We start from the raw sequence: 19893 nt of genomic DNA on the forward strand, positions 1-19893 counted from the left end.
TTGCCCAATCACTCAATTTATTCAAGTCTTCTTGCAAGGCCACAACATCTTCACTACTCTTTATGGTTCGTCCCAACTTTGCATCATCTGCAAACAACTGAATATCTCGATCCAAATCTTCGCCAATATCATTAATATACAAGTTAAATAGTAATGGCCCTAAAACAGATCCCTGAGGCACTCCACTAGTGACTTTCCTTTTCCTGGATATTGCACCCCCATACACAACTTGTTGATACCTATCAGATAGCCAGTCTCCAATCCAATGCACTAATCTAATATCCAACCCCATCTGCTCTAGTTTGACTGTCAACTTATCATGAGGTGCTCTATCAAAAGCTTTTGCGAAATCCAAGTATATTACTGTCTATCCTTCTCCTCTGTCCAAGGAAGCAGTCACTTTATTGTAATAAGTAAGTAGATTACTAAAACACGACCTCCCTTTAGCAAATCCATGCTGTCCATCAAAGATTATACCATTGTTGTCAACCCAACTCTGGATCCTAGTTCTCACAAGCTTCTCCAACAACTTAACCACAACACCTGACACACAGATAGGCCTATAGTTTGATGCTTGAGTTCGATCACCTCCTTTATGAAGTGGCACAATCTTGCCCTCCTTCCACTCTTTAGGGACTTGACCAAGTGCAAGACTCGTATTAAAAAAATATGTCAAGGCAGGTGTCAACTCTCTGGCACATTCCTTCAGAATACGCGGTGATATATTATCAAGTCCCACAGCCTTATTTACATCTAGTTTACTCAACTCCCCAAACACCTCTTGCTCACTTACAGTCAGTCTCTCCTCCCCATCATCAACTGCTCTTAATCTCTCCATGAAGTCACATTCACAAGATTGAAAGATCTTTATGAACTGCTCATTAAGTATCTCCACCACACATTCAGCAACAGCTGTCTTTATACCATTTCCTCCAATCAATGTCATCCTTCCATAATCATTCTTTCTTTTGCTGGCTACATATCGAAAGAACTCCCTAGGATTCTTTTTAGCTTCATTAGCTAACTGCCTCATGAAATTGATTACTTCCACTTCTCTTATGCTGCCTCCACAATGCCCTTTTTCTCTGTATTGCATGCTTAATCTCTTTATTCATCCATCTCACACCTACCTTATTTAACCTTCTCACCCGTGGAATACATTTAGACATTGCATCCACTAAATATTTTTTGAAAATCCCCCAAGCTGCATTGATCTCTTTTCCAGCTAACTCCTCATTCCATGCTACACCTGCAAGCTGTCTCCTGAGCTCTTCATAATCACCCCCCCCCCCTTGTAGTTCCACATATACCCTTTTTTCACAGGGGTCCTTGCACTGCTGGCAGTCACTCAGGTAGTCATTCTCACCAATTGGTGGATGATTTGACACCTCATTTATAATTACATCCTCTGATGAGATGACCAAATCCAAGACCCTCAATCCTCGTGTGCCCTCTGTTACATACTGTCTGAGGTAGTTATCCCTCAAAAACTGAAGAAACTCATTTTCTTTACTTCCAGTTGCTATCTCTTCATTCCAGTCTATATTGCCATAATTAAAAATCACCCATAATGATCACCCTTTTCTTATTTGCTTGGCTTATTTGACTATACATTTCACTATCACCACCATCCACATTACCAGGTCTGTAACAACATCTCACCAAGTATTTGATTCTATTCACCTCTATCTCACACCATACTGCCTCAAAACCACTGGCCCCATTTCCCTCTTGCATCTCTACCTTGTATGGACATAACTCTTTCTCTATCATCAATAGCACTCCCCCTCCCTTTTTACCCCTTCTATCCTCACGAAACACATCATACCTTTCCATCTCTATTCCTGTCAGGATGTCATCCTCATCTAACCATGTCTCACTTATTCTGACAATCTCTGGGTGCACAGACGCAATATTCAAGAACTATCTAGTGGAAGCAATGTCTAAATGTATTCCAAGAGTCAGAAGGTTAAATAAGGTAGGTGAAATGGATGAATGAAGAGATTAAGCATGCAGTATAGAAAAAAAAAGGCATTATGAAGGCAGCATAAGAGAAGTGGTAATATCCAATTCCATGAGGATTACAAAGAAGACCAGGAGAGGAGGGTGACTTGGTTGGTAAGGGTAGCAAAAGTGAAGTATGAACAGCAGTGAGCTAATGAAGCCAAAAAGAATCCTAGGAAGTTCTTTTGATATGTAGCCAGCAAAAAAAAAAAAAAAAAAGTAATGGAAAAATAACACTGATTGGATAAAATGGTATAAGGACAATTGCTGCATAAGATATAGTGAAGATACTTAATGAGCAGTTCATAAAGGTCTTTCATTCCTCTGAATGCAACATCATTGAGAGATTGAGAGCAGTTGATGATGGGGAGGAGAGACTGACTGTGAGCAAGAGGTGTATGGGGAATTGAGAAAACTTGATGTTAACAAGGCTGTGAGACTTAATAATATATCACCATGTATTCTTAAGGAATATGCCAGGGAGTTGACATATGCTTTGACATATTTTTTTAATATGAGCCTTGCACTGGGTCGAGTTCCAAAGGAGTGGAAGGAGGACAAGATTGTGCTGCTTGATTAGGGAGGTGATAGAACTCAGGCATAAAATTATAGGCTTATCTGTGTGTGTGTCAAGTATTGTGGTTAAGTTGTAGGAGAAGCTGGTGAGAACTAGGATCCAGAAGTGGGTTGACAACAATGGTATTATCTTTGATGGACAGCATGGATTTGCTAAAGGGAGGTCATGTTTTAGTAATCTACTTATTACAAGGTGATGACTTCCTTTGACAGAGGAGAGGGGATACACAGTAGTATACTTAGATTTCGCAAAGGCTTTTGATAGACTACCACATGATAAGTTTATAGTCAAACAAGAGCGGATGGGGTTGGATATTAGATTAGTGCATTGGATCAGAGACTGGTTATATGATGGTTTCAGCAAATTGTGTATGGGGGAGCAATATCCAGGAGGAGGAAACTCATGAATGGAGTGCCTCAGGGGTCTGTTTTAGGGCCATTGCTGTTTAACCTGTATGTTAATGATATTGGTTAAGATTTGGATGGGGATATCCCATTGTTTGCAGATGATGCAAAGTTGGGATGAACTATGAAGAATAGAGAAAATGTTGTGGCCTTACAAGAAGACTTGAATAAATTGAAGGAATGGGCACAGAAATGGGGATGCATGTTCATTGTTGCAAAATGTATGGTTTTAAAATTGGGAAACAAAGATGGGATGTAGAATTTATGCTTGATGGAGATATATTGTTAGAGGTGGAGGAAATAAGAGATCTTGGGGTGATAGTGGATAATGATTTAGGGGACACATTGCCAAAATTGTGAGGACAACACAAAGAATTCTGACTTGTAGAAGTAAGGAGATTCTTGTTCCATTATATAGGGCTTTGATTAGGCCACACATGGACTTCTGTGCACAGGTTTGGTCACCTAGTTTTCAAAAGGATGAAGAGATATTGGAAAGGGTCTAGAGACAACTTACTAAGGTAGTTTCTGATCTCCAGAATGTTGAATGTGAGGAAAGGTTGAGAAGGTGCAATTTACAGAGTCTAGTCAATAGGCAGAAGAAGAAGGGTGTATGATAGAGACCTACAAGTTAGTAAGGGGTTGTTATAGGATCAGCGTTAGAGAGGTTTTACTGCAAATAGTGGGAGATCAGGGGAGAACTTGAGGCCATCCCTAAAAGCTGTATAAGGAGGGTGAGAAGCAGGGTTTTGCATGCAGAGTTGGGAGTAATTGGAATGCCTTGCCTGAGAGTCTGCAGAGAATTTGAGTGTGTTTAAGGTGTGGTATGATGAGCTGTATGACAAAAGGACCTCCTAGATGAGTCTTTGATTGGATCTTGAGATAATAATAATAATCAATGATGTTTGCTGTTCCATATTCTTCTGTATCAACAAATCATTGAATTCTGCTGGCATTTGGTACATGTTCATTTTTTCACAACTATATCTTGTTTCTGTTATAAAAAAATTAAGAAGTTTTTTAAATTTTGAAATGTCTTTGGATCCTCTTTCTTTCTTTCTTTCAGTTTACATTTTTTTGGCATCTAGTGAAATACTTTTGCATGCTCATTGTTTGTAATTTCCCTAAAAAATTAAAATATATGGAAAAAAATAAATATTTATGAAATTAAAAGTAATCTGAGAGTAGTTCAAGTAAATTATATTTTAACGTTAATTGAATACTTTATTTGTGTTTGCCATGTAAGAGAAACTCAACAGTAAATACTCAGTCAGTGATTTCTTTCCAAGATCGCCAAGAAATATAGAAGGTAAATCAATGTCATAGATATCTCTATATGTGGTCTGTTTATTAAACAGCTCATTCTCTGTGGCATAGAGGTTCCCATAGTGGATGGACACAATAAGCTGATTCTCTATATCTCTGCCCTGGAGAATGCAAATAATTAAATGTCAATATTTCAATGAAGGTATTATGTACATCATTAAATGACTCATAAGACTATGCACAAGAGAAGGAACTGGATTAGGCTTTAGAACTTTCATTTGTTGTCGTGAATTTTGGGGGCCCATTAGACTTAGGAGCCCAGAAGCTTAAGTCTCATAATAGATTCACCTCTGCTCATTACTAAGGTGAATTGAAATCTTAACTGCATTAATAAATTATTGTCATTATACAATGAGAAACAATAATACTTCAGAAAAAAAGAAGTGGCAAGTTTTTAATGTTCATACAAATATTGATCTATTCACTTTCTTTTGTTGTCCAAATAAATAAAACACATAAGGCTCATGACAAAATAAAAAGTACTATTCTTTATTTTCATATAAAGTATCCATTTACCTCTGTGATATTTTTGTTAAATTTCCAAATATATTTTATTAAATTGAATTTATTTATTTTAGATATTTAGATAGTTTAATGTGATCAGTACTGTTGATTTAATTCTTTATACTTCATGTTTTTTTGATTCTTTATACATCTAATGCAAATTTATTTATTTTTAAATATTTAAAAGGCATTAAAAACTAAAATTTCATTCTGGATCATGTTTTTTATCTAGAATACATAACTTCTTATAATCTTTTTTTGCAATTTTTTTTTCTTATTTCCTTTTGGCTATGACTAGGCTATGCTTCTATCAGAGGCATCATTACCTTTCTCTACTATATTTTTCTGAGTGTATCTTGTAGTGTTGCAAGCAGCAATGAAGTCAGTATTACTGCTGCATGCAGTAATGCATGTAATTGCATTTCATTGTTGAAATTGCTTAATATTTTCTTTTCACAGTCTTATAGACCATACTTCTGTCTCTTATTTTAGGTTTTCAGCTTCAGAAGACTGATGCTGTTCTACATTTGCCTTCTAATGATTATTCTCATCCTTTGATATATCACTTCATTTCTAACTGCTTTGCAACTTATGTGTTTTTTTTTTTTGTTTTTTTTTATTAAAAGGTTCTGTTTACAGTATAAAGATTTAGTATTTTGAGTACTTTACTCCCTGGTACTTATCACATCTGTTTTTCAAGATAAACAAAAGCATAGAGCTTTTTCTTGACTGTTTGTTTTAAGGTTTGAAATCCCTGTTTTTGGCCTAAATACAGCTTGCTCTTCATTTTCTATTCATCTTCATCATCCCCTCCCCCCTCCCTGCCAAATAATACATTCTCAAGAAATTCCTCTATAGTTCTTACAATGTGTATTTCCTTTTTTATAAAGTGGTATAACAAGGGCTGTACTGCAGTCATTCTGTGATTTGACATTTAACCAAGTATTCTAAATTATAATTCAACATTTCAGGTCAGATATAATCTATTTTAGCAGTCTCTCTGTATTTCAGATTTCTGAAATCTGAAAATCATATTGTAAAACATAAATTCCATATGAATTTTACATTGCAGTGAAATGCAAAACTTGTAAAGGTTACCCAAAAAATTGCTGCTATAATGCAAAGAACACTGACATGTATGGATAAGGAAGTAGGCCTCATTTGAGATTTCTGTGTACAGATTGGTCATTTGGTCATGCAAGAATGAGAAAGCATCTCTAGAAACTGTACAAAGGTCATGTGAGTAAGGATGAAAATGAGATGTTTTCCTTGGCAGGTGGTTAATGAGTGGAATGCATTGCCAAAGTGGGTGGCGAGTGCATTGAATGTATTCAAAGCAAGTTATGATAGTTATTGTGGTATAAAAGTGTTCAACCTCCCATGATGAGTCTTCAGACTCCATGTATATTTGGAAGTAATACTAATTACTAATACTATATCAACTACAAAAAAAAGTTATGGTCTATAACCTGGAAACTTTGCTCTATAGACCAAACCAAAGAACCATTTCAGGCCTTCAATAAGCAAGATAGATTTGCTTCTCTATAACTCATCTACCACTACAGACATTCACAAACATCCATCCATGGCTTGTTGTTAGCCATCCAGGCTGCCATTATTCCAGATATCCATATCTTCAATTCTTATATTACTTTTATGATCTGTGATTCCTTTTGTGGGCACTCTATCCTTCATCTTTCATATAAATAAAACACAGTTGTGAAAAAAATGGAATAGAGAGAGAGAAGATAAGCTATGAGTTGGGAATATACACTCATAGCTCACAACTCATACATAGAGTGGGTGAATTCTTATGTATATGTAATGAGTATCAGTTTGAGCATAGTAGTAGTTACTGAGTATATGATTCACTGCTTTTCAGATTTTAAGTTTTTTCTCCTCTAGCACCGAGTTAGTCGTTTTGAGGCCATGGAGTTAGCTTTCCTTCATGAACTCTAAAAGTATCAAGTAAATTTTTGGCTAATCAGTTGTGTTTATACTGCTATCATAGAATTAAATTTCCTTGTGGAAGGCCAATAATAAATTATAATAATAATGTACATAATTTTTTTTTTTTTTGTGTTACTCCCACCCATGAAAGGCTGTAAACCTATTGCACATTGGTATGGTGGGTGAGCTAAGGATTTTTTTCTTTGTTTTTTAATTTAATGAATTTTTTTATAATTTTTATTTAATTTTTTTCCTTGTCCAGAAACCCTATTATAGAGGCCAAACATGGAAATTTTTGAAACCACTTCAGGTCTTCAATGAATGGTACAATGGTCTCATACTAAGTAATGAAATTCATCTTCCACTTAAAGACAATCACAAATACCAAGGCCTGCAATATATGGTGTACTGTCAATTATCCAGGTGTGGATTATCCATGTATCATTCTTTCTTTAATTTATCAAATATTGATTCATAAAATTATGCACTATGAATATATACTCAGAAATCTGGTTCATAAAAGTGGATGCATCCCCATCTACACACAGCGAGTGGAAGAGAACACTGTTTTCTCAGTCTGTGTCCAGCTAAAGGAATGGTCAGTGTATTGCTTAATACTATAATTTAGTAGCATAATTTCTTGTTATATACAATTTTTCAAAGTGTACATCTCAGGAAAATGTCTTTGAAAACAAGATGAAAATTACAAATTATCTAAATAAACAGTTATATGAATATATAGTAAGAGCAATTATAGTTTGAATAAATTGTTACATTTCCTATTATTTGATAACCTCCATGGAGTCAGCAGACTCATTATGGATGTATTTGTAAAACACAATGAAATATAAATTTTGGATTATCTGTTTTTCATTTATCTCGATACTCCCTTGCCTCCATACCTGGATAATTGAGAGTATACTGTATATCAAACATTAATCACTATTTTCATATCATTAAAATTTTTTGAAAGTCTGGTTCTGCATCTTTTTAACATATTGGAAGTACAACCTTTAAAATTACTTTATGTATTCTTATGTTATTATCTAACAAAATAGTGGGAGGATTAGTGATTTTATCATAATCTTTTTATGTTAAACTTGGAAATAAAAAAAATAAATAAGAATTAAAAGTTCAATTCATTTTTGAAATATTTTACTAGCAATTATGATTACAAAATGGCAATATTAGCAGGTTACTTACATATCAAGACCTATGATAAGAAAGCATGATATGCAGTTTTATAACTTTTTTTTAAAAAAAAGCTCCATCTGAAGATGAGAAAGTAGAATATAAAGTACCCCATCCTCTTATGTTATGCCTAATGGGCTGTGCTGCTACAGGCAAGTAACTTGGTTTCATAGAGAAGAAACCTAATTAATGCTGTGATAGGGTAGTTAATCCTCTCTGCATATTGTGAGATGCCTGACAATTGCATGTCTTCTCTGACCAATTTGTCTCTATCATCAGGATGAAAAAGTATGATTTTCAGGGAAGAAAAATTGTTGTCTCCATATGAGACCAGCTACCTACCTCCACTTGAAAAAAAAAGGCAAGGTATCTTCACTAGAAAATATCTTATCCTCTTTTTCGACATTAAATTAAAATGTCACCATGCCTAAAATGAAAAATTTCTTAGATACAGCTACCTACCTCCACTTGAAAAAAAAAAGGCAAGGTATCTTCACTAGAAAATATCTTATCCTCTTTTTCGACATTAAATTAAAATGTCACCATGCCTAAAGTGAAAAATTTCTTACACCCTCAAAACTTGTCATGGACTCCAGAAGGTGCTGAAATCATTCCACAGAGATTGGCCATGTGTGATTGAAAAAGATCATAGTTTACAATTTGACTATTGTGCTCTTTGAATCAATCCTGAATGATCTTGCCTTGTAACATGGTGCAATTCTCTAATGAAAATGACCATTACTAAATGGATGACATCTGCAATGGGTTGTCACTGGGCCTGCAACAGTGATCAAGTGCCTGTAGGATTGAAACATCTGAAAATAGCTGTTGCTTGAGCTAAGTAACATGGCAGTAGAACTCATTGAAGTCACTAGCTGCTATATCCCATCTTTGACATTCGAATGTACTATGTTTCCCTCTACTCCTCTGTAGTTCACTGTTGTATGGTACCATCTGACTGATTGTGGGCCTATCTGTAGGACTACATGATTCTTGTAAATGCTCTGCTGCCTTCTCACATCAAGAAGCTGTCTCTCTAGTCCCAGGAGTGTAGTTTACTGAATGTTTTCTACTTGTCAGACCATTCTTGGAACACTTTGGACTCTGTTGTGCTTCACCACCTTGGTGGGTTGTCAGTTTTAATTATCTTTCATTTGCACATCTGTTGTTAACTAGCATACCATCCTTAGGTTGCACTCTTGGTCTATTCAGTAATGCATGCAGTGAATCACCATTCAATTCAACATGATAATCCATTATTATGGATTATCATCATGTATAACCTGGATGTTATGAGACTCTGTCTCTGAAGAAGGGGGGAGTTGTTAATGATGGCCATGTAACTTAATAAACTGGCCATGCAGTAAATATAAATCTCATCTTCTGCTTATTCATGGATAAGTAAATTGGCTTTCCATAAATCTAATTAATGCTATGATATGGTAGTTAAACTTAGAGAGAGAGAGAATACATGTAAAAATATATGTGTCTACGTGTATTCTCTCCACGTCTACAAAGAACCTTTATAATGACTTTGCAACTGAAGGCAAGTTAGCTGTATGTGATCAGCTAACTTGCCTTCAGTTGCAAAGTCATCATAAAGGTTCCTTGCATCCTAGAGAGGATTGGAATCGAGATCTATTCGATTCAATAGTGTCATCGCTACTAACTATACTAATTGTCATCACTGCTCATTAATATATATATATTTATTTTATTTCATAGCAAAACTAGTTATTTTCTCTTTTTCTCATGATATATAATTGCAATCTTTGGATTGTACAAGACTTATTCTGAAATAGACTCAAATATGCACTATATATGTTTTGAACAATGTGGTTCAGAAATAATGTTTATTTTCACTTTCTCATCAGAAGAAATGAAATAAAATGGAATACTGCAGAAACTTTTAATGAGTTAAATATGTGAGATAAAGATAATAGCTGATGTATTTTTAATAAGAATAAAAAACATTGTATGTACATGTTATGCTGTCTAATATTGGACAGCATCATTGGGAAGTTTTATCTGGAGACAATACAATTGAGAAAACTTTAAATACTCACAAAAACAGAGAAAAAATTTATCTTCTCTTCAACCAATTTTTTCAATATGTTTATCCAAAAAAGAGTTGTTATCATCATCATAACAACTAGAGGATAGTACTAATAGATAATAGGATAGAGGATAGAACTAATATCTGGAGGCATAATGATATATAGTAGACACACACAGAGATGGCATGTTTATATCTGTTGTAATGTGAAAACAGAGAAAAAATTTATCTTCTCTTCAACCAATTTTTTCAATATGTTTATTCAAAAAAGAGTTGTTATCATCATTATCATTTACTGAATATGATGAGTGTGTCTACTATATATCAGTATGCCTCCAGATATATAATAATTGCATCTGAGAATTTGACTGTAAAGAATATGACCACGTTACCACCAGTTGGTGAGTGTGATCATAGGGTCTTGCCATGGGAGGTCGCTAAAGGTGTGGAATTTACAATTAAGACAGGGTACATGTGGAATTATCGGGCTGGTAAGTATGACAAACTTAGGGTATTGATTGGTTCAGTGCCATAGCATGTACAACTGCAAGGGCTAGAAGTTGATAGTGCATTGGAGGCGGTTAAGAAGTGTTTGCATGAAGCAATGGCTGACTGTGTACCTAGAGTCCAAATAATAAATCAAGTAGGGGTTAAAGGGATGAATAACACCATTAAGCTTGAGCTGCAAAAAAAACAACTATGGAGGGAATTTAAGGAGAAAGGTGACTGGCAGTCACATGAATGGTATAAAGCGCAGGCCAGAAGGGTAACGAGTGTGGTAAGAAAAGCAAAAAAGGATTACGAAAGACCATTGGCCATGCAGGCTAAAGAAAATCCTAAACAGTTTTTCGATATGTTGCAAGTAAAAGAAAAAATGTATATGGCAGAATGATTTTAAAGAATGCCGATGGTAGGGAGGTAACCGAATCAGTTGATATAGTTGAATTACTGAGTGAGCACTTTGCAAGAAATTTAAGGATCTATGGAGGGAATTTAAGGAGAAAGGTGACTGGCAGTCACATGAATGGTATAAAGCGCAGGCCAGAAGGGTAACGAGTGTGGTAAGAAAAGCAAAAAAGGATTACGAAAGACCATTGGCCATGCAGGCTAAAGAAAATCCTAAACAGTTTTTCGATATGTTGCAAGTAAAAGAAAAAATGTATATGGCAGAATGATTTTAAAGAATGCCGATGGTAGGGAGGTAACCGAATCAGTTGATATAGTTGAATTACTGAGTGAGCACTTTGCAAGAATATATCTTCCAGGTGATGATATTGCAGAAATGAATGAACCAATAGATTATACGGGAATTGTGGTGAATGAAGTGGAGGTGAGTAGTCTATTACAAAACCTCAATGTCAATACATCTGTGGGAATGGATGATATACCAGCTTGTGTCATATGTAAAGCGGCTAGAGAATTGTCAGTACCCTTGACCATTTTGTTTAATTTGAGTCTCGGATCTGGGTTAGTCCCAAGGGGGTGGAAAGAGGGGAAAATAGTTCCACTGCATAAAGGAGGTTCCAAGACTGCTGTTGTAAATTACTGACCGATTAGCATATCAGGAATCGTTGTCAAGGTCTTGGAGAAACTAGTCAAGAGAAGTATACAAGATTGGATAGATGAAAATGGGATACTGTATGGGGGACAACATTGTTTGTGAAGGGTAGATCATGCCTCAGTAACTTGCTCACGTTTTATAACACAGTGACGGCTGAACTGGATAAGAGTAATGGGTTTACAGTGATTCTACTGGACCTTGCCAAGGCCTTTGACAGGATACCACATGGAATTCTAATCAGTAAACTGGAGCAGATGGGGATAAATATAGGGTTGGTGAGATGGATAGGAGGGTGGTTGATGGAAAGATACCAGAGAGTGGTTTATTCAGGAGTGGTCCAAAAGATGGCTTGTGACTAGTGGTGTGCCGCAGGGTTCTGTTCTTGGACCACTACTTTTTAATTTGTTCATTAACGATATAGGAAAGGATCTGAGAGGAAGTGTTCACTTGTTTGCTGATGATGCAAAGTTGGGTAGAGCAATTGTGAGTGCACAGGATGTCAAAATTTTGCAGGATGATTTGGATAGTTTGGAGGACTGGGCTAGGGAAAATGGATGTCAATTTAATGTGGCAAAGTGTAAGGTTATGCATTTTGGAGTGAAAAGATTAGCAGCAGTATATCACATTGGTGGAACCATACTCCAGGAGATTGATGAGGCCAGGGATTTCGGAGTGTTGGTGGATAGGGAGTTGAAGTTTAGGGGGCACATTGCAAAAGTAGCTAAATCAGCTCATCAAATCACTTGGTTGCTGAAAAATACTTTAACAAGCAGAGACAAACAAGTTATTGTTCCTCTATATTGAGCTTTGATAATACCCCATCTAGACTACTGTGCCTAGATATGGGTGCCAGGGTTTCTTCTTGATGGGGAGGAGGTGGAGAGGATCCAGAGATGAGTGACCAAGATGATAGCAGGTCTGTGGAATGAACCTTACGAGAACAGGTTGAAGATTTGTGGGTTGCAAAAATTGGTTGATAGGTGGAAAAGGGGGTGATATGATTGAGACATTCAAATTACTGAAGCGTTTCTATAAGATTAATCGAGAAGATATTTTTGAGAATAGGACTGGTGGTGGGAGGACTAGGGGCCATACATGGAAGCTGGGCAAGAATGTGGTTAGCAGGGGTGTTAGAGCTAGGTTTTTTACTTGGAGAGTGGTGAAGGAGTGGAATAAGCTGCCAGAGTTGGTTGTAGGTGCTATGACCATGAATGAGTTCAAGGTGAGGTATGATAGATACTGTGTGAATGTCGAATAGTTGTTCTTGACATGATGTTAGGGTCTCCCTCGATGAGTCTGTCGACTCCTTGGAGTTGCCCAAAATAATAGTGATGATAGTGATATATAGCTAGAAAGCATTCCTTTCCAAAAATAATTGTAGCCTTCAGAATGTAGAAGACTTATTCTGAAATACCCTCAAAACTTATATAGGTCATACTGCAAGAAATCTTAAAATCTAGGAGAATGAATACCACATTAACATCATCCACAAGCACAAGAATAAGTCGTGCCTCACCATGCAATCTTCACTGAATGTTGTTACAATATGATTGGTCATTAGCTTCAGTGTTTTATCTGGACAATAACTTCTGTTACAGATTTCCTAAGAATTTGGTATTACATCTGGAAGCCTCTCGTCCATCCATAACAGATCTTTTCTACACTGAAAATCATCTGAAAGCTATGCATAACAGTGAGCTGCAATATTAAATATGCTAGATATCTCACTGTTACACTGTATTCTAATAACTGTCCTTGTGAGTCCTCAGAGCTTTTCTCATTTGTGTTTTCTCAAGTTAAAACTTCCTGAAGATGCTGTTGAATATTACATTTTCTTGTGTAGCAAGAAGACTTGTGGAGTTTCCATAATTAAATATTCACATGTGTGGCACAGTAAAATGTAATATTTATTTTACAAATATTTGATCCTACGTATCATAAGACGTCATCAGTGAGAGTTAAGAACACTGGTAAGGAATTTGAACAATAAAACAGTACAGAGCATATACCAAATTTCAATCATCACTCTGTACAAGTAATTGCGTGTTTCTTAAAACTATTGGGCTGAAATGATAAAGTAAATTAATTATTATGATATAATTTATTTTAACAATTGAGTATAACAATTTCTCAAACTTTTGGGATTATAAGGAAAATTTCATAGAAACAAAATTTTTCCTGCAGTTATAGTCATAGTTTCTTTTTTGAAAAATAAGCCTTGAGCCTTTACAAGACAAAAACCTTGTAAACATAAGTAGATGCAATTCCATCTCACATCATTTCATCTTTACCATAAGATGAAATGATGATCTGTTCTTAATGATCTGTTTTGGCCAAGTAACTTGTTATTGTATGAACCAACTTAAAGCTATGTTACGATGGTTATTCTTATCTATGTATCCTGTCCACTCACTCATGAAGTATCTGCACTGTTATAATACTCATATATATATATATATATATATAGAGGTTGTTGACTTCATATCACTTGCCTCTGTATCCGATAATGCAAAAAATATTTGAAAGAGACATTATCCAGACCAGTTTTGGCCTTTATTGAGTTCTCGTCAGCAAGAGTTAGATTCTTCCCATAATGCAAAATCATTATGGGATATCCAGATAATTTTTGTGAAGTTAATAGCCTCTACATACAAGGATACAAGTGTATAATCATGAAGATACTTCATGGGCAAACTGTTTGCTTATGCTAAGTAAATGATTAAAAGAAAAGTATAATTCTTGTCAAGTACAATTTACTTTTTAACCCAGTAGTAAAACTTTCTACAACAGTCTACTCAGCTAGCCATCCATGCTGATATGGGATTTGAACTTGAACCTACAACCAGTAAGTTGTAGGTTCAAATCCCAGGACAATCCTTGGATGGCAAATGATTGTTGGCATATAGTTAAAAAAAAAAAAAAAAAAAAACTATCTTTGGTCTCTAAAGTAAGGTTCCTTTTTGAGGAGGGGATTTTGACCGTAGCACACTACAGTTCTGATGTGTGCTAAGTTTATGCCTTTCCATGGATGGCATTGTTATTAAATTTTTTTTTTTAATTTTGCATAGTGGTCACATCGCACATTTTATAGCTTTCAATGACATAATTACCATACTGCAAAATTCTGCAGAGTGAGTGAGTGAGTGTGTGTGTGTGTGTGTGTGTGTGTGTGTGTGTGTGTGTGTGTGTGTGTGTGTGTGTGTGTGTGTGTGTGTGTGTTTATGATACTGTAATATATCTCAAAAAGTATAAATATGTACAAATCAGGTTTGTTGTTGCACTGGATATAATTATTTTTATCAGTGTTATGAAAGCATTTAATAGCTTGGGCCCAATCTGTGGTCTGTGAGAATCAGTAATATTTCTGGAAATAGCCCAAATCTTATTTTTATACCTATCTTTTAGGAATAAATTTGTCAGGTAATATGCCATGATTGACATATATATATACAAAAATTATACATATACAAAAATTGATAGAACCAGACATTTTCTTATAAACAGATTTTTATTGTATATTATTTAATATTTGCATTAGTGTTTAAGAGAGAGAAGATTGTTAACGAATAGTTGGTTTTTATTGAATATTCAATTTATTTGTTATATGTGAATATAATTGATATGCATTTTATAGTGTTTTCTTTGTTGTGAATTCTTATATAATGTTTATATTTACATGTGTGTGTGTGTGTGTGTGTGTGTGTGTGTGTGTGTGTGTGTGTGTGTGTGTGTGTGTGTGTGTATAAAAAAACTGTATTTATTTATGTGCCATGTTTAAAATGTGCATGCTCAAGGGCATTCAGCTTCAATATTGATACAGATAAAACACTGAAGATGCATTTTATATGTTTAAAACTTTTTGAAGTGAATTAAATATATACTCTCTTTGTTATAACTTTAAAAGAAATAAAAATACTTTCACAAATGATAAAAAGATGTTTATTTCATCTGTGTCATTAATTAATTAAAATAAAAACTTGATTTCTAACATTTATACCACTGAGCAAATAGTTTATTTTTATTTGTTTATTTTTATAATTAAAAAAAGTTGGAAATTCACAGCCAAAGCAGGTGCCATCAACAAACAAGCTAAACAATCTGCTTGTATGATATAAATACAAAATTCAGAATGCCAACACTTTGCATTAAGGAAAGAAAATTTCAACAGTAGAGCTGAACATGTTGAGAATTGGATTGCTCTACTTAAATCAAAAACAAGAATAACTAATGAAGGGGATACAAATCCTTTGATGTTTATCTGCGAGTAAGCGAAACTCTAAGAACTAGGACTAAGATCTATGAGTTTCATACCGAAAAACTATCGGCAAATCCAAGTGTAAGTAATCACTTGGTAGTACAACACCAAGGCAACTCGTATCAAAGGTGGAGCAAGCTCCCTCACTATCCTTGATATTTTCTGATAATGTAAAAACACAGCCCCTAGGGGATGTAATACTGTAATTACATTATGAGGAGAGGTCACTACCCAGACCGGTTTCAACCTTTTTTGAGGTCTCATCAGTGAGTAGGTAGACCTGGAAGATAACAAGGTTTGAGTGAAAAGATCTTACATACCTTCACTATACGAATGCCATAAAGGCGTGCCTGTATATTATAACATAGAATAAAAGCCATTATAATATAATGGCTTTTATTCTATAAAATAAAAGCCTTACTGGAAGATAAACATCAAAGGATTTGTATCCCCCTTCATTATTATTAAGGTTGCCAGAAAAATAGCCTTTTGGCTTTTATTCTATGCTATAATATACAGGCACACCTTTATGGCATTTATATAGTGAAGGTATGTAAGATCTTTTCACTTAAACCTTGTTATCTTCCAGGTCTACCTACTCACTGATGAGACCTCAAAAAAGGTTGAAACCGGTCTGGGTAGTGACCTCTCCTCATAACGTAGTTACAGTATTACATCCCCTAGGGGCTGTGTTTTTACATTATGAGAAAATATCAAGGATAGTGAGGGAGCTTGCTCCACCTTTGATACGAGTTACCTTGGTGTTGTACTACCAAGTGGTTACTTACACTTGGATTTGCCGATAGTTTTTCAGTATGAAACTCATAGATCTTAGTCCTAGTTCTTAGAGTTTCGCTTACTGGCAGATAAACATCAAAGGATTTGTATCCCCTTCGTTATTATTAAGGTTGCCAGAAAAATAGCCTTTTGGCTTTTATTCTATATTAAAAGAATAACTAATTGAAGAATTATGTAACACACACACAGTGATCTTTCAGTTATATGACCCTCAGATGAGCAAATTTTCAGTTAACCAATCCTTGAAGGTTAGCATGTCAACTGACTTCTGATATATCACCATGTAATTGTATTCACTTATCGAATCCTTCAATTATCCAATCAGCAAATTGCTCTCTTGCTGTGGTTGAATAATTGAGGGATTACTGTGTGTTTGTTTTATATAACATGCATATTAGAAACACAAAAATGTTAAAGGAATACATGAATTAAAGAATTATATATTTTATTGAGTCGTAATCTACCACTGAGATCGTTTTTGGTTAGGTTTAATAGTTTCCTTTTCATTTTTTCTTTGCTCACTGTGCAAATGTGCTCCGATTTTTCATAGGAAAGTCTATCTAAACTATTCCAGATGTTCTTGCAGGAAGGGAAGAAGATATTTCTGCATGAACAGTTTAAGACCGGCTATCAGTTTGTGAAAGCACCAAACTTGTGTGTTGTATGCATTCCTTAAGTAATGTAACCTTTATGCATTTGAAAATTTTTAAAGCACAATTAGTGGTAAACTGTACATGAGCAAAGAAAGAATGCAGAAGAAATTATTAAAGGGAGGAAAAAATGATCTTAGTGACAGATTACCACTTAAGAAAATCTTCATTAACACGTTCGCTGCCAACTACGAGTATACTCATAGTTGGTAAACCAGCTACACAAGCCAGCTACGAGTATACTCGTATGATGCTTACTGCCGGCAATGAGATTACTGTACTGACCTTGAAGAAGTGAAAATGCTTGGCTTGTGGGGCTAGCATCAAAACTGTGTATTCTCATAGATAGTATATGCTCTGCACAAGCCAACTACGAGTATACTCGTATGACGCTCACTGCCGGCAACGAGATTACCGTACTGACCTTGAAGAAGTGAAATTGCTCGGCGTACGGGAACAGACTCTGCCAAAGTAGCATGGCAGCGAACGTGTTAACAAGTTCTCAAGAACATTTTCTGATTCTGAAGTCAATTATATCTTTTAGCAGGGTAAAATTATTACACCTGCTTTAGCAAGCAGGTGTAATAATTTTCTAATGTAAGGATTTTCTAAATGATATAAAATAATAGAAATACTTATTTGAAAAAAATATTGAAGATAAAATAATTTATAAGAACTAAATGTATGAGTGCCTATAGCCTTGAGGATGCAAAACTGAAAACTGAAATTAAAGTTTTATGAAATATTACAGAAAACGAATTGATAATATTTCTGAAAATTTAAATTCAAGAACTGGTAATATACCAGAACAAGACAAAGATTGAATGAAATTACTGAAAACTCAAATGGAATTTGAGGTTACTTCAATAATTTTTTGGCAGAACTATTTTTGAGATATGGTACTGAGAGGGTATGAAATTTTAAGACCCTATAGACAGATAATAGTTTGAGGGAATACAAGGATCAAGTGTCTTGGATTTGAATATACTGCCAGAGGATTTGATTGTGACTGAAATGCCTTACTTGCCTACAGTTTTACAAAGGTGTGCTAGAAAAGTTGTGATGAGCACCATGAAGGAATTGAGATAGAACCATGTAACTTAACACATTATTCTACATATTCCCCATAAAATGTCATACACTTGTTACAATTTCCCATAAAATGTCATACACTTGTTACAATGCTGCTGCATCATTTGCAGTCCACTGAGAAAAAAGTCTTTCCCTTGTTGCACAAACTAGTCCTTAGCTGCAGATATGACTTCATTATCTGTGGTAAATTTTTTTCTTTTCAAGTGTTTCTTTAAATTTGGGAATAGGAAATAGTCAGATGGGGCCAGGTCTGGCGAATACTCACCTCACCCACCCTATTTGGCAGGTCTGGCAAATAGGATGGGTGAGAGGCAGAAATTAAGAGCCCAAGTTGTTTCTTGTGTGTTTGGTTTCATGAGCAGTACAAGCAGATGTGTTGTCTTACAGAAGCAACACACCTCTGCTCAGCTTCCCCAAGCCGTTTTTCCTTCAGAGCTGTTGAATAAACTGCTGCTGTGACAGTTTCACTTTTTTTTTTTGAGACACCATCCATATCCCAAAAGACAATAGCAAGCACCTTCCCTGCTAACTTTTGGTTCAGAACTTCTTTGGCTATGGAGAGCCTTTGTGTTTCCACTTCATTGAGTATTGTTTGGTCTCTGGGTCATGGTGATGAAGCCATGTTTCATCAACAGTCACAATACTAGCCAAAAAATTTGCACCTGATTTCTCAAAATCACACAAAATCCCCTGAGATGACAGCATACATTCTCTCTTTTGGTTGGCATTCAAACATTTGAGAACCCACTTTGCTGAGAGCTTCTGCATGTCCATATGTTGGTGAATAATGACCCCAACTCATTTCCTGGATATCCCCAGAGTCTTTGCAATGTTTCTGACTGGTATTCGTCTATCATCAAGGATCATGGCATGCACTGCATTGATGTTTTCAGGTGTGATCGCTGTAGAAGATCTCTTCCTGATCTGAGGGCATCTGTTGTCTCAGGATGCCCAATTTTAAACTTGGCCACCCATCTGGCAACTGTTAGATATGCTGAGGCACAGTCCTTCTATAGTCTCACACAAAGTTGAATCTCAGTTCTGGACTTTTCTTGCAGAAAAACTTGATGACAGCCCACACCTCTGTGTCTTCGAATTTCTTCGAAACCTCTGATATATTCTCTTCTTATATATCCTAAAAAAAAAAGAATAAATTATTACAATTTGATGAAACATGGTGGTTAAAGAGTTTTAATGTATGTTCTTTCTTGTGGTTTTATCAGTTGCTTTAATATAATTTTTGTTCTAGGTGTTTATCAGAACTTTTCAGCCCCCCCACCTCATAGTGAGGGTGACTATCCAGTTTTGATGTGGATGTTGCACAGGTATGTGTAACTCTTATAAAGAAGGAAATATGCAGAATTACAAGGTAGGCTATTTTAATAGTCTTAGAAACTAACTTGAGGCAGTACCATGGGTAGAGGAATTGAAAGGTAAAGGGATCAGTAGCACATGAAAGATAGTAAACGATTATTTGTTAACAACAATAAATAGAAAGGCTATTCCAGAAAAAAAATCGTCGAGA

The sequence above is a fragment of the Typopeltis vanoorti genome, chromosome 1 (assembly GCF_054136105.1).
Source record: "Typopeltis vanoorti isolate ZY-2024b chromosome 1, IOZ_Tvanoo_1.0, whole genome shotgun sequence".
NCBI lineage: Eukaryota > Metazoa > Arthropoda > Arachnida > Uropygi > Thelyphonidae > Typopeltis > Typopeltis vanoorti.